Source organism: Gadus chalcogrammus, chromosome 2 (assembly GCF_026213295.1).
Source record: "Gadus chalcogrammus isolate NIFS_2021 chromosome 2, NIFS_Gcha_1.0, whole genome shotgun sequence".
Lineage (NCBI taxonomy): Eukaryota > Metazoa > Chordata > Actinopteri > Gadiformes > Gadidae > Gadus > Gadus chalcogrammus.
The window spans coordinates 10,047,868-10,058,782 of record NC_079413.1 but is presented as its reverse complement, the minus strand read 5'-3'; positions in this window follow the sequence as shown (position 1 = coordinate 10,058,782).

Here is a 10,915-nt window from a genome sequence, read left to right as displayed (position 1 = left end):
GTAGTCTCGTAACTTTTCAACCCCAGCGTCTTCGGTTGCTAAGCAGTCAACGTCTTTGGCGGACTATTTCTCTGCTGATCAACACTACGAATGCTGGTAACAAATAAATTGTAAAGAAAGACACGTTGCAATCTCTGCCTCCCACTGGCGGCTTGTTGGGAAAAACAAGCCCCCTGAAAGCTAGCAAGCAAGTGCCTTTGATGCTTTTAAATGTACCACTGTGAAGGAATAAAGCCTAGTTCATTGCTGCAACCAACCAACGCCTCACCGTTTGTGCTTCGGCTCTTTTAACACGGACCACTAGACGCAAGTTACCTGCAACGAGCCAAGTCATTAGTATGCGACCAGGTCGCTCCCAACTACAGTTCGGAGCATGGAAGCTGTGAAGGTAACACTGGGGCTCGTCCGGGATTAAACAAAGCAAGAAGAAAAGTGATAGGAAAAGAAAAAGTTGGACGGTCGGACGCAGAATTACGGCGCTCGGGGCTAAAGCTAAAGGGACCTCTAATGCTAATGTTTGGAATAGGAGGCCTGTCGAGATGGAGTACTCAAAAGTAAGCACCAACCCATTTTTAATGGATGTAAGTGACACTGATATGGACCCAGTTAACCACATGGATGGCCGATATGCCGACGGCACTAACCCCTTCGCGGCTAGCATGGAGCTAACGTTAGCTGCGGACGGAGGTATAGTTCACGGCCTGACGCCGTCGCTCGACCCAGCTTTGCCGCCCACGCCACCGCCATCACGGTTGACTAACCCGTGATGGCGGTGCTTTATATAACCCATATAAAGCAAATGGTGAGTCAAGTACTTTAATCAGCAAACCTGTGACTGCTCCAAACCTATGGTCGCCAACCCGGTTGCAGCTTTACGGGTCGGAAAATAGCCCTGGTCAAATGTTTGCCCCACATGCCGCTTACCAGCTATCTAACCCGTTCACCCCCGTGAATTGTACGGCACAAAACCCTTCTGCCCCGGCCCATGTACTGTTCCCCCAGTTCACAACAACACCATTTCCACCCTCTATGCCCCATCCCGTGGAACGTTGTGGACGTATAAGCGTGATGATAACTATGCCCCACCCCGCGACACCTACCAATACGGCGAGTCAGCTGTGAGAAGGGCCAAGTCCGGCGCCACGGCCATCACACACAGCGTCAGATGTTGTGACAATGGACAATAGTGACATTATGGATACAGAGAGAGAATTCCACTAATTGAAGCCAGGTCATTTTGATGGAACGGGCTCCTGGAAAGACTTTATTCACCGGTTGGAAAGCTGTGCAAGGGCAAATCATTGGTCAGATGCAACAATGGCGGTGCAACTGAGATTCGCCTGAATGGCGCGGCTGGAGCTATCGTCCATAAAAAATCCCTATCTGACCGCTGGAGCTAACCGGCAGATTGTTGCTGGAATAGTGACTGCCTACCGGGCCGGCTCTGACATGCAGCAGCCATCGGCATTGAATTGAGACAGCGGGTTAGGGGGCAGAACGAAGCGCTGCACCTCTTAGGGATTGATATCTACGAGAAAGTGTCCATCGTGTATGCTGCCGTACAGAGCTGGAGCAGGACGCCATCAGTGTGAACTACTGGAGAAACAAGCCGCACACTCTGTCCAGAGCATATGACATCAACGCACAGCTACGAGACCATCAGGAGCGCCGCCAGAACAGTCACACAATTCATGCAGCCTGGCCAACGCAGCGTTGTAAATCAGAGAGGCAGGCCGCCACGGTACGTGAAAATAACAGAATGCCAGCTTGTTTGGAGCCAGTGGGGGTAGCTGTCTGGTCCGTCGCCTCACCAGAGAGGGCTCCGAGATTTAATCAGCAGTGGCGCCAGAAGAAGATACAAATGTCAAAATGCCTATGGGGTATGTTCAGTGCCACAACTGCTCCGGTCTAGGGCATATGCAGAGAAACCGCCCTTCACCCCCATCGACCGCCTGACAGCAAGCTCGGACAGTCAATAAGACACACCGCACCACCGACATAGGTTATGTGGTGACCTGTACTGCAAGTCAGGGAGATGACATGTGTGTTAAAATATTGATATATGGACTGAAATGTGTGCTCTTGCTTTGACTCTTGGGGGGTGCTCGAGGAATGTTTTTGGCCCCGCCATCCTTTTTCAACTCCATTCCCCAGAGTCCAGACCCGCATAGAGCCATGCGTGGGCATCGGCCCCGGTGGTCTGGCAGTGCTGGGGGAAGTCAACTCTACCACAGTACAAGTGGGAGACGGCTACCAAGGTCAACTTTATTTGGCCGACACAGCAGAGAGACCGAGGTTATCCTTGGCACCCCTTTTTCTACACGACAAGCGTCTCTCTAGCGGGACTATGGCTCGCGTGAATAACGTCACCTCTGCGGAGAGAAGGTACCTTGTTTTAACCCAAGCCATCAGTCCGCTGCACATTGTCCCAGAGTGGCCCGCACAACAGTGTTGGAATCGGGGTGTGAGTTGTAGTCCCCCTGCAACCGCCAACCTCCGCCATGCTGCGGACAGAGACCTGATCTGAGCCCAAACTAAAGGTTTCATCGAAAAAAAAACCCCTTCTAGTGGCTCACATCATCGTACAGGTGCAGCGGTCCACCAGCTGTTCCCATCAGAGTCTTCAACCCTGAGCCTTATCTGTCACATTGAAGAGAGGCGCTGTCGGCCAGGGATCCTACAACCATCACCGCGGTTGGAGAATTCCTGGATCCCCAGCCCACCCCTCGCCCAACCGGAAACTCTAGGCTAATTAACTCTGTCTCTGCTTCTTTACCGCTACCACCTGCAGGTCCTGGTATAATGAGAGCTGTGCTAAGTCTGCCCAAGGTGACCATGAGAGGTTAGCCCGCCTGCCTACGGTCCTACAGTGACTTGTTTCCTGTACGGGGCCCCAACTGACCTTGACCGTACTGGCCGTCGCGCAGAGCACCTACATCCTCAACCACCCCCTGGTCCACCGGTGAAACAGCTACCCAACGCAGGATGGCTAGAGACAAACAAACTGCAATGCAGACCATCAGGGCGTGCAGCAGAGTCCTGGACATCGTTATCGCGGTGCGGAACGAAGGACCAGACTTCGCGACTATGTGTCGACCCTACAGGCCTTCAAATGAGTGAACCATTAAGGATGCTTATCCACTGCCCCGCAGCCAGGACACCTTAGACACATTGTCCACCTGCCAGGTACTTCAGCATGCTGGACTTAACAGTCAGTGATACTGGCAGGTGGAAATGACGCTGAGAGCCCGAAAAGCAGCTGCTTTCGGCACCCGTAAGGGGCCTGTTCAAATGGAATGTGATGCCTTTCGGACTATGCAATGCGCCGGCCACATTCCAGGCTCATGGACCTTGCCTGGGTGGTCTGCAGTGGGAGACCTGTTGGTATAGAACTCGACGACATCATTGTCTTGGGGCGGGACCGGGCACCGAAATGTTGGAGCGGCTCAGTCCAGTGTTCAACAGACTACGCGCAGGCCAACCTGAAACTTAAAACCTTCTAAGTGTTTCCTGTTCCGTGAACGAGTGGGCTTACCTGCGGGCACATCGTCTCCGCCAAAGGTGTCCGCCACTGATCCCAAAAAGATCCCAAAGGTGAACTGAGTGGCCCAGCTACCCCAAAACGTCTCTGAGTGCGTCAGTTTGTACGGCATGGCTTCATACTACCGACGTTTCCGTCAAAGTATGCCGCCACAGTTCGCCAAGCCCATCCACAAACTCACAAAAAATGTATTGCACATTTAACTGGACGGATTGCAATGCCAGGAGGCGTTTGAGCAGCTGAAAAGCCGGTTTGACGTCAGCGCCGGGGGTGCTGGGACCTAATCCCCTCCGGACAGTGGCCAACTGTTGCCTCCTCGACACAGGCGCCAGTGAACATGGGCAATCCGAGCAGCTCCTCGTCCCAAGTGCAGGAAGGTGTGGAGAGAGTGCTAGCCTATGGGAAGCAGGGTGCGAATGTCCGGCCACTGAGCAAAACTACTTGGGTACCACCAGAGCCGAGAACTTCTGGCACGCTGTCGAGTTCACCCTCGCACAGGTGCAAGAGCACGCAGCTAACCACCAGAATAGCTCCCCGATCACAAGGGAGACCTCAGTGCAACATGGACACGCGGAGTCCAGCCTCGAAAAGAAGATGCCGGAAGAAAAACTACGCCTGCAGGGCAGCATCCAGTGGGGGTAAGTGTCGGTTTCGAACGACAGCTATAGAGGCAGCCCCGCAGTCAGTTTGATTATCTTCCAGTGGGGGTAGCTGACGCTTTCAGTGACAAGCTGGCTCACTGTTCCGTCCAAGTGTCTGCAGGGTGAGTGAGCCTGCCCAAACCAACCTGGTTGCTGGTTGGACCCAAGAGCAGTTAATCAGTCCCCACGAAGCTGACCCAGATATAGCAAAAGTGAGGAAGTGGATGGACGAGGGAGGGATAGGGCCACCCTGGGCCGACATAGCACCCTACTGCCCTGCCACCAAAGCTACTGGTCACAGTACTGGCCCAGTCGGTGGCCACTTTGGAGGAGAAAGGACACTCGCACATCTCAAGGCCCGGTACTACTGGTACAATATGAGGGATGACGTCACTCTTTGGTGCCGCACCTGCACCAGCTGTGCTGCAAAAGCCAGCCCAAAGAAAACACCTAATGCCGCCATGGGCACAGTGCGAGTAGGTGCCCCCCTTTGAACGCATCGCAGTCAATAAAATGGGACCCCTAAATGAAACCGAAAGGGCAACCGTTACATAGTACTAGTACAAGACTATTTCAGCAAATGGATGGAAGCCTACCCGTTCCCAATGAACAAGCAACAACCGTGGCCAAAAAATGTTGTTTCTCCGAGTGGGTGTGTGCGGCACGGAGCTCCACAGTGCCTACACAGCGACCAAGGTACCAATTTCGAGTCAGCTGTGTTCCAGAAATGTGCGACTGCTGGGAATCTACAAGACACGGACAACCCCGTTTCGGCCGCAGACAGACGGCCAAGTAGACGTTTCAATGCCACCCTGCGGAAAAATCAGAGCCACCACATGCAGAACGATGTCACTGGGACTGGGACATTATGACCCCATATGCAGTCAGGGCCTACCGTGCATACCAAACACAGCTCCACGAGCCTGACGCCTAACATGATGCTGTTCGGACGGGAAATTGCAGAGGCCCGTGGATCTTGTTTGCTGGGGTTGCCACCTGACCCGGACAACACTACTCACTAACCCTCCATCCTATGTCGTACAGCTCCGGGAAAGGCTCGCGCTATCTCACCAGTTGGCCCGGGAAGCCGCTGGGAAAATCTGTTGAGCGTTCCAAACGACAGTATGACAAAAATGTTTGCAGAGTCAACACAAAGTCGGTGATGCAGTATGGTTCCTAATCAAAGGCACCAGAGAGTGAAGAATAAAGGGCGGAGTTCCTGCCTTCCTATGAGGTTCCCGTACTTCCGATCGTGGGAGCACTGGACGACTTGGTCTACCGGATTAAAAGGGGTCTGAGGATGAAGATGAAAGCTCGTTCATCACGACAAACTCAAAGCTTACCACTCCAGGACGGCACTAGACAATGGCTGGGTCCTTCGAGAGGCTGAAACGTGGACACCAGTGGAGAAGCCACCCCCATCGTCAGACCCCAGCTCTATCAGAAACCGACATCAGACCCATTGACCTTTGGGGGCACGCTCACCAGAGACGGAGGACCCCTGTTGTGGAGGCCCTTCCAGGCCTCTTCTCTCCACCACCATCACCGAGCAGCACCAGCTCCCTTGCCACCCCACTGAGCCTTCACTGGAGGAGGGCTCTGGACCCGTGTACGGCCAGGGGAGAGTTGCTCATCCTCTTTTGAAACCCCTCAGCGTCGACCCCGGAGGATCCGCAGAGCTCCTGACATGTTTGGTGACTGGATTGGTAACTAAGCATAGTTGCCTGAGGTTGGGTTTAAACCAGGGATGGGCAACTTTCATGATAAAGAGGCCACATTTTTCATCATAACCATCGGAGGGCCACATGCACACTTCAACTAAACGTGAGCTGAGAGAAGCTACACAATTTTGAATTTGGGTAACATGATTTCCTGTATTCTGGTGCATTTTGGGGATGGGCCACCTACCTAAAAATCATCCAGAATCATATCCTATGTACGGTAATGTTAATTGACCAACATACATTCATTTCATGTTTTCCATGCTCCAAACAGCCACATGAATGGTCAGTATTTTTATCAGTGCAAAGGGCTCACATACATCATCATTCAATGAGTCAAAAAAACTGAAAAAACAGTGGCCCAACATTAGTGCAACAACTCAATGAACTCAAACCCAACAAGCAGTTGTATAGTTGTAGTGGCGACTTTAGTGGATACTTTAATGAACTGATATCGCTTCTAAGCAAAGCTAGACGCAGGGGTTTTGCCTTCGAATTCTATGAATTCTTCTCATCTTTCTTGACCGAGTTTTCTGTAACTCGATCAATTATTATTATTCTTTTTTTATTTTTTTTATTTTTATTTTTTATATTATTATTATTATGTGCGGGCCTGACTGAGTGAGGATGCGGGCCGTACTGGAGTGAGGATGCGGGCCGCATGCGGCCCGCGGGCCGCCAGTTGCCCATCCCTGGTTTAGACGGATCGCTGCCCTCCTCAGAGGAAAAGTGTTCGGTGTTGTCAAAAACAAAAAGAAAAAAAATAGAGTTCCTGTGTTGTCAAAACAAAAAGAAAAAAAATGTTCCAGTATTGTCAAATACTGGAACGCCCCAATACGTCCAAATACTGGACTAGGGTGCAAAGTATCGAGTAATTCATTAATCCGATAGTTTGTTCATCTTATCGATCGATGATCCGATTAATTGATAAGCCGGCAATTCTTGCTGAGAAGCTGAACTTGCCTTCTGAATTGTGACACATTTAGGTGGTAATTCAACAAAGTCGAGTAGTTGTTGTACTTTAAAAATACTTCCACGTATGGGTGCATTTGGCGTCTTTGTCGTCATTAACCAACTTAAAGTGGCTCACTACTGCACTCACGTTTTGCCTCTTCATGCGTGGTCAGTGTTCCCGCTTTTTCGTTTGTCTTGTCCTGCTTTGCTTGTGTTCCCGCTTGTGTTCCCGCGTGTGCGTCAAGTACGTCTGGCGTCAAGCGCGCCCTCACGTGGACGGGTGGGGAATTACGGGTTAAAAACGCGATTAATTGCAAGTAATTTATTTTTATCGAGTAATCTCTTATCGACAATTATTAGGGTGACCAGACGTCCTCTTTTTCCCGGACATGTCCTCTTTTTCGAGACCTAAAAAATGCGTCCGGCAGGGATTCCAAAAACGTCCGGTATTTTGCCTCGTCGCAAAAAAAATAAATATATATATTATTGTTATTATTATCTTTTTTTTTTTTTTGCCTCGTCGCATATTTGTGTTTCTGGGTCTTTCACATAACCTACTAGTTATTTACCATTGATATGTCTATGGTTATTACGGCCTTCCAAGTTCTGGAAATGGTATCTCCCTTACGTTCCACCTTCTTGCGCGAGCTGACTGTAGAGAGAGTCTGTCATTGGGCGACCGATCTCATGTGCTCGTTGAGAAGGTGCCGTGTATAGACGGAATGAAACCCCCACTGAAGTACGTAGGCTCACGATACCCCCCCCCCCCCCCCCCCCCGTCAACAATCTTGCCCGGGGCGCAATTGGACCTAGGATCGCCACTGTCTGCAGCCATGCCTAAACGTAAATGTAAGTTCACGGACGAACTAAAGAAAAAATACCCATGTTTTCGCCCCCCCCCCCCCCCCCCCCCCCCCCCCCCCCCGCGACGAAGTGTCCTCTTTTTCACAAACTCAAATCTGGTCACCCTAAATTAATCGATAATCGATTAATTGTTTGCATCCCTAACTGGAACGTATTTTCAACGTCCCCAAATTCAAAATGCCAAATTCAGCTGCAAAATGCAATGAATGAGTTTCAGTGTTAACATACGAGGACCCAATTAAGAGCAGTTGATCCTACATGCTAGATTGCGGACAAGCAAGGAGAGCAAGATGGAATAAGAGCGTCACTCGTTGGATACCCGTCCGACTCTGATAAAGGAAGGCATGTGCAAAGCAGGTTTTAGCCATGGCCTACGGCAACAGCTGTTACAGCGAATACCGCTGTTCCATTTTCTGCAACATGCACAAGTTTGAAGCGTGCAAAGGCCTAAAACGTACCATTTGTATCGTCATCGATCACTCGGAATTGGTGCATATGTATTGTGACAGTGTGCAATAGCACGTTGAGTGGCTGAAGAAAAACGTTTGATAGCCTCTTAGGTGGCAAAATGAGAGCGCAACGAGCGGGCAGAGCCGTATTGCGCACCGAGTGGCATTTTACCCATATGAGGATGACTAATTAAAGGGGTAGTTCGGAATTTTGGACATAGGGCCTGATTCCCAAGGGAGCATTGGTATTCTACATCACTGGAGACAGTTTTCAACACATTTCATTCAGTCTTTCTAGTTGCAGAGTTCGCTCGTGCTAGGCTAGCGCAAGTCAACGGGCAATGCTAGCCTGCTATTAAAAACAGTCTTACCCACTCCACAGTACACCCGAGGTAAATCAATTATAACGCCAGACTATAGATTTAAATGTCTGTGTTGATAGAATAATGTTAGAAATAAAAAACCTTGCATCGCATGAACCATCGAGGGACTACTTTTCTCAGCAGAAGCGGAATTTTACTATGCGCTGGTTAGGTTTGTAACCGAATCACGACAGAAGAACGTAAACAGAGAAGCGTGGGACAGAAGCGCAATTGAACGACTAGGCAACATGATGGTTCAGTGTGCTTTTAGAAATTGTAGAAATAAACGGTACAGATGGGCACCACAAAGTTTCCACCAATTTCCAGTGCGAGATCCAGAAAGGACTCAACTGTGGCTTGTTGCTGCTGGCTTGGACATCAAAACACCGGCTCGTACATGTATGGTTCGTAGGATACAACAAATTCCTCATAGTCGTCTTCAAAAGCAGATGCATCGCTAACTCCTCCAAACGTGGGCATATCTTGTTAATTGAATACGCTTATAGAATTCCTTCGTTCACTGTGCTCTGCGTTTGTAGCAATGACAGCGGCAGGTAACCTAGGTATCAGTCCGCCGCTGCAGTAGCCTACGTACAGGAATATAAACACTGCTGCTGAGACCCCGCAATTCCCTCAAAATGCAATGCAATGCAAGGTTGGTTTTATTTCTAACATTATTCTATAAACAGACATTTAGATTTATAGTCTGTCGTTATAATTGATTTACCTCGGGTGTACGGTGGAGTGGGTAAGACTGTTTTTGATAGCAGGCTAGCATTGCCCGTTGACTTTCGCTAGCCTAGCACGAGCGAACTCTGCAACTAGAAGGACTGAATGAAATGTGTTGAAAACTGTCTCCAGTGATATAGAATACCAATGCTCACTTGGGAATCAGGCCCTATGTCCAAAATTCCGAACTACCCCTTTAAATAATCTATTTTGAATGATGTTTTTTGTTCAGAGCTCCCCCTCTGGTGGATTAAAGTAATGTAACCTCACAGGTGTAGGGTTTTTGTTCATCCTTGACAACAGTTTGTAATGCTGTGTCTCTCTGGCACAAACGCACAATAATACACAGCTGAGTCTCCAGGCTGCATGTTTTGGCCTTGCAAAGTTACTGTTTTACTGGCCTCGTCAACGGCAAGATTGAATTTACTACTAAGGGAGTCTTTCACTTTTTTGCCATCGGTACGAATATAACCAATCCATTCCAGTGCGTGTCCTTCAGGTTGTCTTATCCAATGTGTGTAGTAGCTGCTAACAGAATAAGAGACCTGACAGCGGATAGTCAGAGGTTGACCAGGTCGGACAGTCAGAGACTCTGGCTGAGTGAGCTGTTCACATTTAGCACCTGTAGAGAATATAAGCTTTTGGTCATGAATGAGCTACTTCAACTATGTATCATTATGTTTTCTTATGGGTTGTATATTTTCTCATAAAGCCTCACCAGAGCGAGCAGCCAGGAGCAGCAGCAGTACAGCTACAGAGAACATGGTTTGCGTTGAAGCTGAACTGGAGGAAGATGTCCTGTTCTACACCTGACAACTTATAAGGCTCAGCGAGAGGGAAAGACCCACATTCCTTTTTGCATAACCCAATAAGGCGTCACAGAGTGGTTAAGATGCTGCACGACTCGGGGGACAGGAATCATAGATCATTTACACGTTTTTGCATAATTTGATAGTGTGTTTCTTAAACCATATTACTATAATATCTTTTGATATTATTTTTATTTTCTTATTTTAAAGGGTTATTAAGATTTGTAATAAAACAACTTTTTTAATATTTGCTTGTATTTAAAAATATCATTAATACAATTAAAAATGTAATTTGAGAATAAAGGCTGTTTTAAGATCAACATTTTGTGTATATCTTGTAAGTCTTGTATGGATCATGATATTTGCAGGCCTAACTTTTTTTGTTTTTTAATAATGTGAGGCTTTCTGACCTTTTATATCATTTCTTTTTCAGGTTTAAGTTCGTAGTCTTTTAAGAAATGTTATCACTCTAATAATAAGGGTTTACATGTGTTCTGTCTTGTGATAAAATTATGTATGTCTGGCTGATGTTTTGTTTCCATGTCCAGCTCTGAAAATTAATACGGCAAGTCTGTTAATTAAAATGACAATGAAAAACGAAAAGAAAATATATTTCATAATAATCATTTAACACAAATCAGGATAATGAACCACTTAAACATCTTCACAAGTTGTGAAGTTCTCCCCCTCTATTTATCAATTGATGGTCATGAATTAAATAATCTATTTGAATGATGTGTTTGGTTCAGAGCTCCCCCTCTGGAGGATTCAAGTAATAACACCTCACGGTGAAGGGTTTTTGTTCAACCTTTACAACAGTTTGTAATGCTGTGTCTCTCTGGCAC